Source organism: Mus pahari, unplaced genomic scaffold (genome assembly GCF_900095145.1).
Source record: "Mus pahari unplaced genomic scaffold, PAHARI_EIJ_v1.1 scaffold_9412_1, whole genome shotgun sequence".
In the NCBI taxonomy this organism is placed as follows: Eukaryota; Metazoa; Chordata; class Mammalia; order Rodentia; family Muridae; genus Mus; species Mus pahari.
Window position 1 is genome coordinate 11,306 of NW_018391667.1, and position 12,364 is coordinate 23,669.

At 44.2% G+C, this 12,364-nt stretch overlaps 1 pseudogene; it reads right to left on the bottom strand.

The window, feature by feature from the left end:
- Positions 1-2,485: 2,485 nt before the first annotated feature.
- LOC110314636 lies at positions 2,486-7,405 on the bottom strand (annotated as a pseudogene).
- Between the last annotated feature and the right edge of the window lie 4,959 nt (positions 7,406-12,364).

Here is a 12,364-nt window from a genome sequence, read left to right on the forward strand (position 1 = left end):
TTATCTTTATTCTGGGCATCACTATCTTTTGCTACTTACGGGTTCTTCTTTATTCCACTCTTTTCCCCTCACCTTCTTGCACTGCTTCAACCCGATAACACTAGAGAAGAGAAAAGAAAGGTAAGAGAAAAGAAGATATCCCCAAATAAAGCCAATTCTTTAAATGGAACTGTACGGTTTGTCTACTTCCTGCTTATCGAGGGTGTCTAGCTCCTTAAAACATTTTTTGTTCGTTCGTTTGTTTGTTTGTTTCATGGGAAAAGTCTGAGCTCCAACCATATTACTTGGACTGTTACAGTCCTTGGTGGAAAGTGAGTATTTTCTGTTCACTCTAGGGGCATAACACTGATAAAAGTGTAGTAAGCTTGATCAAAATACTAAAAAAGAAGCTGAGAAAGGGAGGGAATGTCTTTAATCCAAACACTCATGGGGCAAATACATGTGAATCTTAGTGAGTTCATGGCCAGCATAATCTACACAGCAAGTTCCACGCTGGCCAGTACTAAATAGTGAAAATATCTGAAAAGAAGAAAGAAATGGAGAGGAAAAACTGATGCAAGAAAGGAGGAGGAAGAAGAGGAGTAACAAGAGGAGGAGGAAAAAGACTAAGAGGAAGAGGGAGAAGAAAAAATTTAAAGGCTGGGTCTTGATGGATGAACACCTTTCTATGATGGAAATGAACATTGGCCAATCAAGTGTATTAGGACAATATTTCACTAATGTTAAATTCTTTCCATGAATGGAGTAGGGAAGTTTTCTTCTTAACTGTCTCAGGGAGACAAGAGTTACTTCACCCAACAATAAACTTCTTTGCAGAAGAAGATGCTACATGAAAGTATACACAAAAAGCCACTAGAAATTTAGGAAGTCCCAGTTAACCCAGTAGAGCAGTGTACCAGATGGAGGGGCACTGAGTTTTTTAATCTGTAGAGAGAAGCATGGTAGAAAAGCCTTCTCTGACTTACATGTATCGTGAGGAGAGTTAGGTCACAGCATCTCCATAGTCCCTAGAGCAACCTTAGATCACAGAAGGCAGGAGACCTACTTCGGAAGCAACCTCTGCCTAGACAAGTGTGAGTTAGCAGCCTGAGTCACAGATATCAGGCCTCAGTCTATGCAAGATGGCATCCAAATGTGCTGCTTGGTTTGAATCTGATTTCTTGTATCCCCTAAGAGTTCCTGTGTTAAAAAGTTAGTTTCCTTCATATGGTCTCAAGATATAAAGTGATGGAGAACAGGAGATAACTGGATAGGTGATTAGGTCTCTGGGGTGTTGCCATGGGAAGGGACAAATGCTATAGACTAGGTGAGTACTGGAGACAACCCCCATACTGACTTGGCCACATGACTACTGCAATTTTATGTGTCTCTGCTGGTGAGTGGGTCCTCAACAGAAGCTAAAATGTCAGGCTGCAGTACTATGGGCCTGAAGCCTTCAAAATGATTAGTTTTTCTTTATAAATACTCCACCATGGTTATTTTATCATAGCCTTATGAAAAAGAATAATACCCTTTAATCTTTTCAGTGAATACTCTATAATGAAAGAAACTGCATCTGCGGGGCCTTCCATGTAGAATATATATATTCTTCTGGGTATGCCTGCTGGTATGAGGCTGGGACCCATGTGAGGATCTGATTCATTGATGAAGCAGTAAGGCACATGGCCTTGAGACTGGCCACAGAACAACTATTTGGTGACTGGTGTGGGAAAGGACTTCCTTCCATGTCCACAGAGAAGAGTGACAGGACAGGTCCTAAAGCCCTAGGACTCTGGGTCCCCACTCTGTGTAACACCCAGTGGGGAAGTAACTGGGTTCAGAACTGGGTAGTTCATATTAGGAAAAACTGAATTCTGGTACTGGCCAGGTCCAACTCTGATTTCCAGGCTGAAATTCTGTTCACCGTGAGCGGCGGGTAGCCTCACAACAGACTTGGAAATAGGTACTTTTATTTTTATTTTCTACATGGGATACACTATGACACACACACACACACACACACACACACACACACACACACACCTGCCTCAGGTACAAAACACTGGGGAGCAGGGAGATATTCTGAGATTTAGAGCCTGTGTGGTCCTCAACAGACCCTTGGTATTCCTGGTTCTACTCAGTTCCTTGTTCCAGGGAAATTCAGTCTGGGAGGTCATGTATGTGCCCTGTGGACCCTGTCCCATGAGGGTGAAAGACACTCTAGTGTAGTGACTATGGTCTCTTAGATTCTCTAATGCGTTCTGCAGGACATTTTGGCAGTACCACAATTGAGCTGTGGCACCTCAATGTCCCAGAGTTTGTCCTTGCAATATCCTTCAACCAAATCAGACCCAAACTTGAATCCAAATATCCAGGCTCTCCTCTGAAATACAAGGCTTTTTTTGTTGGATTTCTGTTCTTAGACATCTAGGGCGAAGGGCTTTGGCTTGATGTATCTATGCAGGTGAGAAGGCAAGTGGCTTCCTTGAGAGCAAAGTTGTAGCCATCAAGATGTTGGGCTGGCTTCTACTTTTTCCTGCAAACAGAAAGCCAAGTGAGAACTGCAAAGATTTTGTAAGGCAAAAGACACTGTCAACAAGACAAAAAGGCCACCAACAGATTGGGAAAGGATTTTTACCAATCCTAAATCNGATAGAGGNCTTATATCNAATATATACAAAGAGCNCAAGAAACTGGACTCCAAAAACTCAAANAANCCCATTAAAAAATGGGGTACAGAGCTAAATAAAGAACTCTCAACTGAGGAATATCGAATGGTTGAGAAACACCTGAAAAAATGTTCAACATCCTTAGCCTGCTTGTGGACGTTGTACATCGTGGTGCGCACTAGGCTCCGCACCACGATGTACAACGTCCACAAGCAGCTGGATGGAACACAGGGTCCCCAATGGAGGAACTAGAGAAAGTACCCAAGTACCTGAAGGGGGCTGCAACCCTGTAGGTGGAACAACAACAGGAACTAACCAGTACCCCCGAGGTTTGTGTTTCTAGCTGCATATGTAGCAGAAGATGACCTAATNGGCCATCAGTGGGAATAGAGGCTCCTTGGTCTTCCAAACTCTATATGACCTAGCACAAGGCAAGGCCTGGGCCAAGTAGTGGGAGTGGGTGGGTAGGGGAACAGAGGTGGGGGGAGGGGTATGGGAAACTTTCGGGATACCATTTGAAATGTAAATAAAGAAAATAATAATAATAATAAAAAAAGAAAGCCAAGTGAGACCAGAGGAGTGAAGGAGACCTCATGCCCCAGTGACCATGCACTGAGACACCTCCTAGAAGACCTGCAGCCAATTGCAATTGTTCTTGTATCTGACCAGGACCAGGAAGCCTTGTCCCCAACCTGTTGAGACAAGCTTTGTAAAGAGCCTCAAATCCAACCAGATGGGAGGAGCCAACTTGTGAGACATCATAGTCCCAGTGTGTCCAAATGGGGAGGAACTGACTGAGCCAATTGTGAGCATGTGGGCAGCTGGGTCCCCACAAGAGAACTGACTACTGTCATATGTTGATGATGGCCCTCAAATATCTGCAGCTAAAGGCAAGGCCTTAAAATACCTGTTCTAGGGACAGGAGGGGGTTCACTTTAATTCTACCCTTTAATGTCCTCATGTGGAGTCCACTAAATGGCCCTCAAAGTTCAGAGTACAGGATAACATATTACTTTTTTGGAGCTGGAGTGGTAGGTTTGAAAGTTAGGATAAAAGATCCAGGCTGGAGAAGGGTGCCAGGTGCCAAGCATGTGTAGCTAGACATGGGAGGCTGTGCCAGGAAGGCTGATGGAGGCCAAACTCGGGCAGGGATCTACTGTGGCCAGGCCCAGCTCAGGCAGTCTGAGAGTCCCTTCCTGCCCCATTCTCCTGACATCCTCAATCAGGTGTGTCACATTTCTGGATTCTCAGGGAAACTTCAGTGGTGTGCAAGAGCACAAGCCCCGCCCCTAACCAGACACATAGAACTCACTGTGAAAGCAGTTATATGTGCCTTGTCTTCCTCTGTCAATGTGCTATGGACACATTTCTTGATTTTTTTCAGTATTTTCCAGTATTTCAGGGTCATCTTTGTATTGTTTCACATACTCAACATACTCTTCTGAGGTTCTGTAAAAGAATAGATGAACATCCTCTTTTATAGCTGGGCAAATGTCACAGTCTGGAACACAAAGAGGAGGTGACCCTCACTTGAAAGACCTGCATCAGTATATCCCAGGAGATAGAGGGAGTGAGAGCCTGGATAGCTTGCATCCCTGACCCCCACACAGGAATACACACCTCCCCGTGAAGTCAGGAGGAACAGGGCAGCCCCGAGGATCAACAGAGCACCAGCGAGCTTCAAGATAAGGGTGGCAGGTGCTCCTACACAGCTTGGTCCCCTTCTATAACAGCCCTGGCCTGCTCAGTAGGCAGGGAGGGGCTGTGTCTGAGCCTTTCCAGCCCCTCCTAGTACAAATCTTGGAACTTCCTGAGCGTATGTGTTTGCATCATTGGGAGATATGTATTTTGGCAAGATCCTGATCAATAACCTATCTCAGCTTGTTTACCTTCTTAGTGATCTTCTTAAGATATGACAAATGTCACTTGTCATTTGACAGCCAAAGGGAAAGTGTGACTAGGGAGAGGATCAAATCGTCTCTCAATAAGACCTACAGAGTAATACCTGTGTCCTCCTGTCACACTGGGAACCTCAATGTTTACTCAAGAGCCTTACTCATAGTCAGTTCTAAGCATGCCAAACTTCAGGCCACTGGCCGTTTGACCCCTGCCCTGTCTTTGTTCTGCTCCTATGTTCCATATGCTTCCTGCCTTCCCTGGAACCAGTGTCTTCAACCCATGCTTCTCCTGCTGTTGTCGGCATCCTTCAATTGGACCTTTTTGTTGGTGGTGGTTGGTTTTCTTGAGATAGGGTCTCTCTACATATACCAGGCTGTCCTGGAAATATGTAGATCTGGTTAGCTTTGAACTCACAGATGTCGTTGTGACTCTCTCTCTTGTGAATGCTGGAATAAAAGACAAGTACTTTCATTTCTGCCTAAACCTGACCTCTTAAACCCATGGTTGAGGTTTTCTGTTTTGTTTGATTGTTTGTTTGTTCATTCTTTGTTTTTTAGATTTTGTTTTTTTTATTTTTTGTTTTTGGTTTTTTTGTTTTAAAGAAGATCTTGCCCAGGTTGGTCTTGACATCATAACCTTCCTGAGAAAGGTGTGTGTGGGCCTGCCTCCCTGATGGTCTGTCTGTCTGTCTGTCTGTCTGTCTGTCTGTCTGTCTGTCTGTCTGTCTGTCTTTCAGTCTGCTTAAGTGTGTGTGTGGTGGATTCAGCTTTCCTTGGGCCTGGTGGTAATTGTTGTAAAAAAAATCTGTTAGCAATGAACAGGGATGGTAACTCTCACCTTTGATCTCAGTAATTTGGAGGAGGAGCATTTCTATATCTGTGAGAAAGTGGTCAGTCTGGTCTACACAGAGAGGTCCAGGCTACCCAATACTACACAGGAAGACCCTGTTAACAAACATCATTAGTGTCTTCATTAAGTTCTCACTTCAAGTGCCTTCTGTTCATTTTCTCATAACTAAGAAAGGATATTTCAGTTTGGAGCTACCTGGTCCCCTAGTTGGCTACTGCCAACTATGCATTGCTGTTCTATCTATTCTGACTACTGATCAAAGAGTCAGCATGATGGCAATTTTGAATATTTCACAGCTACCCTGTAAAAAGTAGATTCCAATCTCAGCTGGATTCCCAAAACCCTGAAGGCTCAGCATCAGTCCATCTGTGCCAGTTTGTCCAGTTGATCTTTGCTACCACAGAATTCCAGATGACCCTTCAACCCCCTCTACCTGGGCCAGAAGGGGAGCATCTCCCACTGTACAGGGACATAATGGGGACTGTTAGTAAGGGTGCTAAGAGGCAAGGCTGTGGTAGGCTCCCTGCTCCCCCAACCTTGCAAACAGACTGCTTAAGCCCATTCACTCAGACAGGAGTTATACTGCCCCCCACCTGGCATTGTCATTTTAGGCTTCATGAAAAGGTTATTTTGAGAGCTCATTGGTCCTTCTTTAGGAATTGTGGGCTAAGTAGACATTGATGGAGGAGGCTGAAGACAGCAGAGCAAAGCCTGAGGCAGACAAATGAAGACTGAAGGGTCAGCAGGATGAGCTGTGAAATAGGCCAAGTGTCTTACTGCTCTATGGTAGCTGAAGCACTTGGAAAATGCAGGGGAGAGTGGGTAGGGTCATGGAATGAAGAGAGGGCAGAGGCAGACTCTGAAGATGGACTAAAGGGATCCAGAGGACAGAATGATTGGGCCCCATTTGCCAGAAGATGTCTAGGAAGCTGTACAGTCTTTGGAGACTACACTAGGGCCTAAAGCCTCATCATGGCAGAGTGCCAAAAAGGCTCAGCATTCTATCTACGCTGTGAAGGATCTGCAGCACAGGTAGGCCTCAGGGTCCCATGCTAGTGTGAGGACTGCTCAGGAGAGTGTACCACTGCTGCCTCTATCACCTGCTACCTGTTGGAGTTGGTGCCCTGCTGCTGTGTATTCAAATGCTAAGTACTGGACCCCAGGATCTGGACTATTTGGCAATGTCCTTAACAAATTCTCACATACACCAAATGTTGCTTTGTAAATAAGTTTACCTTAATCTCTGACTGTCATAGAAAATGTGACTGCCAGGCAATGATGGAGAGAAGAGAGGAATTCTGGGCTTTTTTGGGGGGGCATGGGTGTCACAGGTAGGGATCAGAAGGCAAGAGAAGAGGAGAGAGGAGGAGGAAGAAGATGGAGAAAGGGGAAGACTGCCATGGGGCCTAATAGCTCAGGAGCACGTGACCAGGAGCAGTGGACCGTGAGAACAGGCTGGTGGAGAAGAAATAACTCTTGGAAACACTTAACCAGCAAGTGACATTGGGCCTATGGATTTGATGTAAGTCGAAATAGTAAACATCTTATCCGATCTAGGCTTATAGCTCTTCAAATAATACACAAAGTCTTTGTGTCTTTTATAGAAGCTATGTAAACTATATATTTCATTTATACTCAGCTTCTGCTCCTTGTTGTTGTAGGGCCCACTCACGGGGAACTCCCTCGGGTCCTCAGGTCACGGGAGTTAGGGTGCCCCAGGAACTCGACAGACAGGCCTTCTTGCGGTTACCACATGAGGCACTTTTATTGGCGGAGCTCCGGTTCAGCTGGTATCTCATGCAGGACAGAGAGGAAGTCAACAACCAGGCCCAAAAGCTTGAGGTCTTTATAGGGTAAGTGTGTGTGTGGGGGGGAGATTTGGCGAGTTTACCTGTGATTGGTTCATTTAAACATAGCAAGGTGGTTACAAGTCAGTAGAATAGTACATGCAGGTTTAGGGCGGCAGGAAGTTCCAAAGGGCCTGAGGCTTCTCGGGGGTGACCATGCATCTGGGTAATTTACAACTTCAGACACTAAGCTTTCTTTTAATGAGCAGGGGAAGGCAGTTGAGTCAACCTAAATAACTCAGTTCCTGCATTCCTTTCTCTTATCTTTGTGGCTAACTGATTCTAGCTTCTAGGCAGCCTGGGCCTGCCTGGGCAATTTTTAACCTTAAGTTTACATCAAAGGAACCCTTTATGTCTTACATTATTTGAACCTTAAATTCCCAGCCTCAGGCTTCTAAGCTCACAAAACAACAAAACAACTCATAAGTTACATTAATCCTAGGCCCCAAATTTCATTTCTTTGCATTTTAACTGAGGGCTTTTAAAGGAAAGACCATAAGGAGGGGTGGGGGGAAGCAGTTCACAAAGAAGGTTGAGTTTACAGCTTTTCTCTAGCAGAGCTGTCCTTGGTAACATTTATGGCATAGGGGTCATAAGCTATCTTTTGGTAAACATTCCTGGTCTCAAACATGGGAAGATGGGCACCTGGCTGGTGCAACTGAGGTAATTGCCTAGTTAGCTGTCAGGTAGAGGAACAGAAGACTCTCAGCTGCTCTTAGAGAAATAAGGCTCTTTACTAGCCACATTTCTAATGATCTGGGGAACAGATTTTGGGGGAGTGTTAAAGTTGGGGCTCCACATCATGAAACATGGTAGGCAATGAAGAAGCTGAAGCCATCCTGGCAGAGCATCCCCTACTTGAGGACTATATTTATCTTTGTTATTGAGGGGATCCCAGACAGGTAACTGGGCCACACCTGCCTCAATTTCCCACTAGTGGGGATCACAGGTGGGAAGCACTATTTCTTCACCTCATTGCTTTGCATTTTGACAGTCATCTGACTGCTCTGTGTACACCTGAAATTGGAATATACCATTTAACCTGCGAGTTTGTCATTTATAGAGTCTCTACATTAGGTGTGACCCCATTTCTCCATAACTGTGACCCAAGAGAAAACCAGGGCCTTCATAAGCTCTGCCCTCACTGACTGAAATGCTTTGCATTCACCTTCCTGGGAATTTGTCACCTAAATCCCTAGACTGCATCAAAAACCAACATATCAGAGAGAGGGCCAGCTACAGATTTCACCATGTTTAAGGCACACACAAACACCCACACTGAGCCTTTGACCCTACTGTGCCAGGGATGAGGAGTGTATGGTAGGTTCTTGAGAAGGAAGGTAGAGCCTCTGCTCTCAGTCTTCCACAATCTCCTGTTGCCTTTCTGCTGTTTACCCTGTGCTCAGATAACACAAGTCTCTGGCTATCTGAATTTGCCCTATCCTCTACTTTCAAGATTCCAAACCATGAAGCAAATTAAACTCTTTCCTACATACATGACCTAGTCTTGGGTCATTTGTCATATCAACACAACCTGAATTACAGCCCTACAGTACAAGTGGATCCCTTCTATATAAGGACACACCTGACCTTCACCATAGCAAAGGCTCTGAATCCTGCTTCCTCTTCTATAGCTTCTCTTTCCTTGGATGACTTTTGGTGTTCATTAGATATCTGAAGGCTCAGGAGAGCAAGGCCTTCCTCTCTCCCTGGGTCAACAAACATATGAGGTCTTCACAAATGCTGGTTAGACTGGCCAATGGGTTATTTCATTTCTCTCAAGTCTATAAACAAAACCCTACTTAAAACACGCAACACTATCTTGTCATATAACGCAGCCTTGGCTTCAAACTACTCTTCTCCTATGCCTGCATTATATAAGTGTTTGGGCTTATGTAATTTGGTTGGTATTTAATTTTAGAAGTAAACATTATATGTGTTTTGATAAGGCACGATTAAGTAGTCTGCTGTAAAAGGCACTTGACTGTCACAATCTGTACAGCACACAGTGACAGAATGAACTTTGCTGAAGACATAAAGAGTCCAAAGCCTTTGAATTTTACTGGTTATCTGAGCCAAACAGGATTTACCTCCTGTAACTGTTTGGGCAATTAGATGCCAAGTACTGAGATCTAATTGTGAGCTCTCTGCTCGGTCCACTTGTCTTTGTTTTTATGACCTTTCATGTCCTGAGGGCTGAGATGGTCTGTAGTATGTGCCCACTGGGGGCTTCTCTCTTCTGTACAGGGTTGGGAATGGAGACAAGGGCATCATGTGATTAAGTAAGTATCTACTGCTGAGTGACCCTATGCTACTCTGATTTGATCATGGTGTTGTATCACTGTAACAGCAATCTTAACTAAGACACATGACATTTATATTTGTATGTACAAAGTGGCCAGGGAAAGACAGTGAGGGCTTTCAGTTGCTCTCCATGATATAGATGTGTGTATATACATTATATCTGTGTATTCATACATATATGCCTATGTATGTGCTCATTAGACATTTTATTTAGCTTTAATTTATGTGTATGGGGATTGTGTCTGCCTGAGTGTTTCATTCCATAATGACTGCATTCCCTGTGGAGGTCACAGGAGAGCACTGGGTCCTCTGGAACTGGAGTTACAGATGGTTGTTAGCTGCCATGGGGGAGCTGGGAAGTGANTCTGGGTCCTTTTTATAGCTGAGACCACCTTATATTTTTTGAGACAGGCCTCTGACTGGAGCTTGCTAATGGCTAGAGGGATGGGCCAGTGAGCTAACTTGTGCTGGAGTTACCAGGGGTCACTTTGTGCCTACTTGTCATCACAGGTTCTGAGGGTTATAAATTATGGATTCAAGAATGTGTTCCCAGTAACTACTTCACTGACTGCCCTGTCCCCCAAGCCCACCCTACTGCTTTCTTGAGAACGTGCAGCTCACAATGAAGGACTGAAGGGAGGTCAACTCCCAGGAGAAACATCTACACATCCCCTGGAGTTCTTTAAGCACACTGACTTTCATCCATGCTCATTTATATGCCACACGACCATTCACAACAGCATGCATTTATAAGTTATTTCAAAATTGTAGTACAATCCAATATCATGTTGTTTACTTTGTTGTTCAAATTTTTTTATATTTGTGAATTAGGAGCCTATTCATGCTTCCTCATGCCAGTTTCCACAGAAATTTCAAGAAGTCTGTTCAAGTGTTTGTGTACTTGTGTATGTGCCTGTGTATGAACAGTGGTACTCTGTGTGTGTGTGTGTTTGTGTGTGTGTGTGTGTGTGTGTGTGTGTGTGTGCATGGAAAGATCAGACAATAATTTGGAGGCATTAATTGTCTTCTTCTACCAGGTGGGTTCTGGGATTTGAACTCAGGTCTTCAACTTCAATCAATGCACCTTTAATCACTGAGCTATCTAAAGAACCTTTCACGTTATTTATTGAGCCCAGGTCCCTTATTGAACATGAGGCTCACATGGGATTAGACATGTATGCCACCACTCTCACGGGTCCTAGGGATTTGAACCCAGGACTTTATGCTTGCACAATAAGCAATTTGTACACTGAGCTATCTCTTTGGTTGCCCCTCTTTATGTGTCGCTGCACTGTGGAATAACCCAAGGGCTTTGCACATGCTAAAAGCAAATCTTACCACTATTGTAGGGAACTAGTGACAAAATGCCAGGTGAGAAGCCACGTTTCTGATCACAATTTGAAGAGATACAGTCCATCACAGTCAGCTAGACACCATGAAGGAACTTGAGGTGGTTGGTCACATTTACAGTCAGGAAGCAGAGGGGCATGAATGATTCTGCTCAGCTTGTTTACCTCTTTCCAACCTATATGTAACCATAGTACACTGCTTCTGCATAAAAGTAAGTCTATCCACCTCCATTGACCAAGCCTAAAAACTACCACTGAGAACTTTGTTTCCATGGCAACATTCAACCCAGCCACAATGATCATCAAGTTTAACCATCACACAATGCAAACAGGCTGAGCCTAAATTAAGACCTTGCTGTCTTAAGAAACATGTACTACCGCACACAGCTGACAATCATATCTGTGCTGTAAATGTCTTCCTTAGGGTAAGTATGTTGATAAGAACGTGAGACAGTCTATACACACAGCACTGCCTGTGGCCTGTGGAGCAGTGTAGTTCACAGGAGGGCAATTCACAGTAGCCTGAGGTGTTGTAGACAGCAGAGTTCATGTACAGGGGTGAATCACTCACTCTACAACTCACTGCTCTCACCACATGGACAATACTGTTCAAACCTCTTTAAGACATGGTTCCTAACAGAGCTGAGAGGGGACAAGGTGAACAGGACAACAAGAATGTGGAGTGAAGCAGAATCTGTGGTACAAAACCATCATCAGCCACCAAGGATATCTACACTGCCACAGAGCTGGTGACTACCCATAGCCAGGCAAGGAAGAAGTGGAGAAGGTTCTGGAAAGCATGATGGGGGCTTGGTCTAGAGAAGGATAGTATAGATGACTATGAGTTTAGTGATGTCTCCCACACCTACTAATGTTTCTTTAATGAATGTGGCTGCTCTTGTATTTGGAGCATAAATATTCAGAATTGAGAGTACCTCTTGGTAGATTTTACCTTTGATGAGTATGAAGTGACCCTCCTTGTCTTTTTTGATAACTTTGGGTTGGAAGCCAATTTTATTTGATATTAGAATGGCTACTCCAGCTTGTTTCTTCGGACCATTTGCTTGGAAAATTGTTTTCCAACCTTTCACTTTGAGGTTCTATCATTTCTATCCATTTCTCTGAGGTGGGTTTCCTGCAAGCAGCAAAATGTTGGGTCCTGTTTGTGTAACCAGTCTATTAGTCTATGGCTTTTTATTGGGTAATTGAGTCCATTAATGTTAAGAGAAATTAAAGAAAAGTAATTGCGATCTGGCACCTTTCCCGCCCGAGGAGATGTGTCTACCCGGGAGCAGTCTCCAGGCCTGAAGTTGGGATTTTGTTCTTGCAGCTGTCTTCTTTTAGGTTTGTTGAAGGATTACTTTCTCATTTTTTCTAGGATGGAGTTTCCGTCCTTGTGTTGATGCTTTCCCTTTATTATCCTTTGAAGGGCTGGATTCGTGGATAGATATTGTGTGAATTTGGTTTT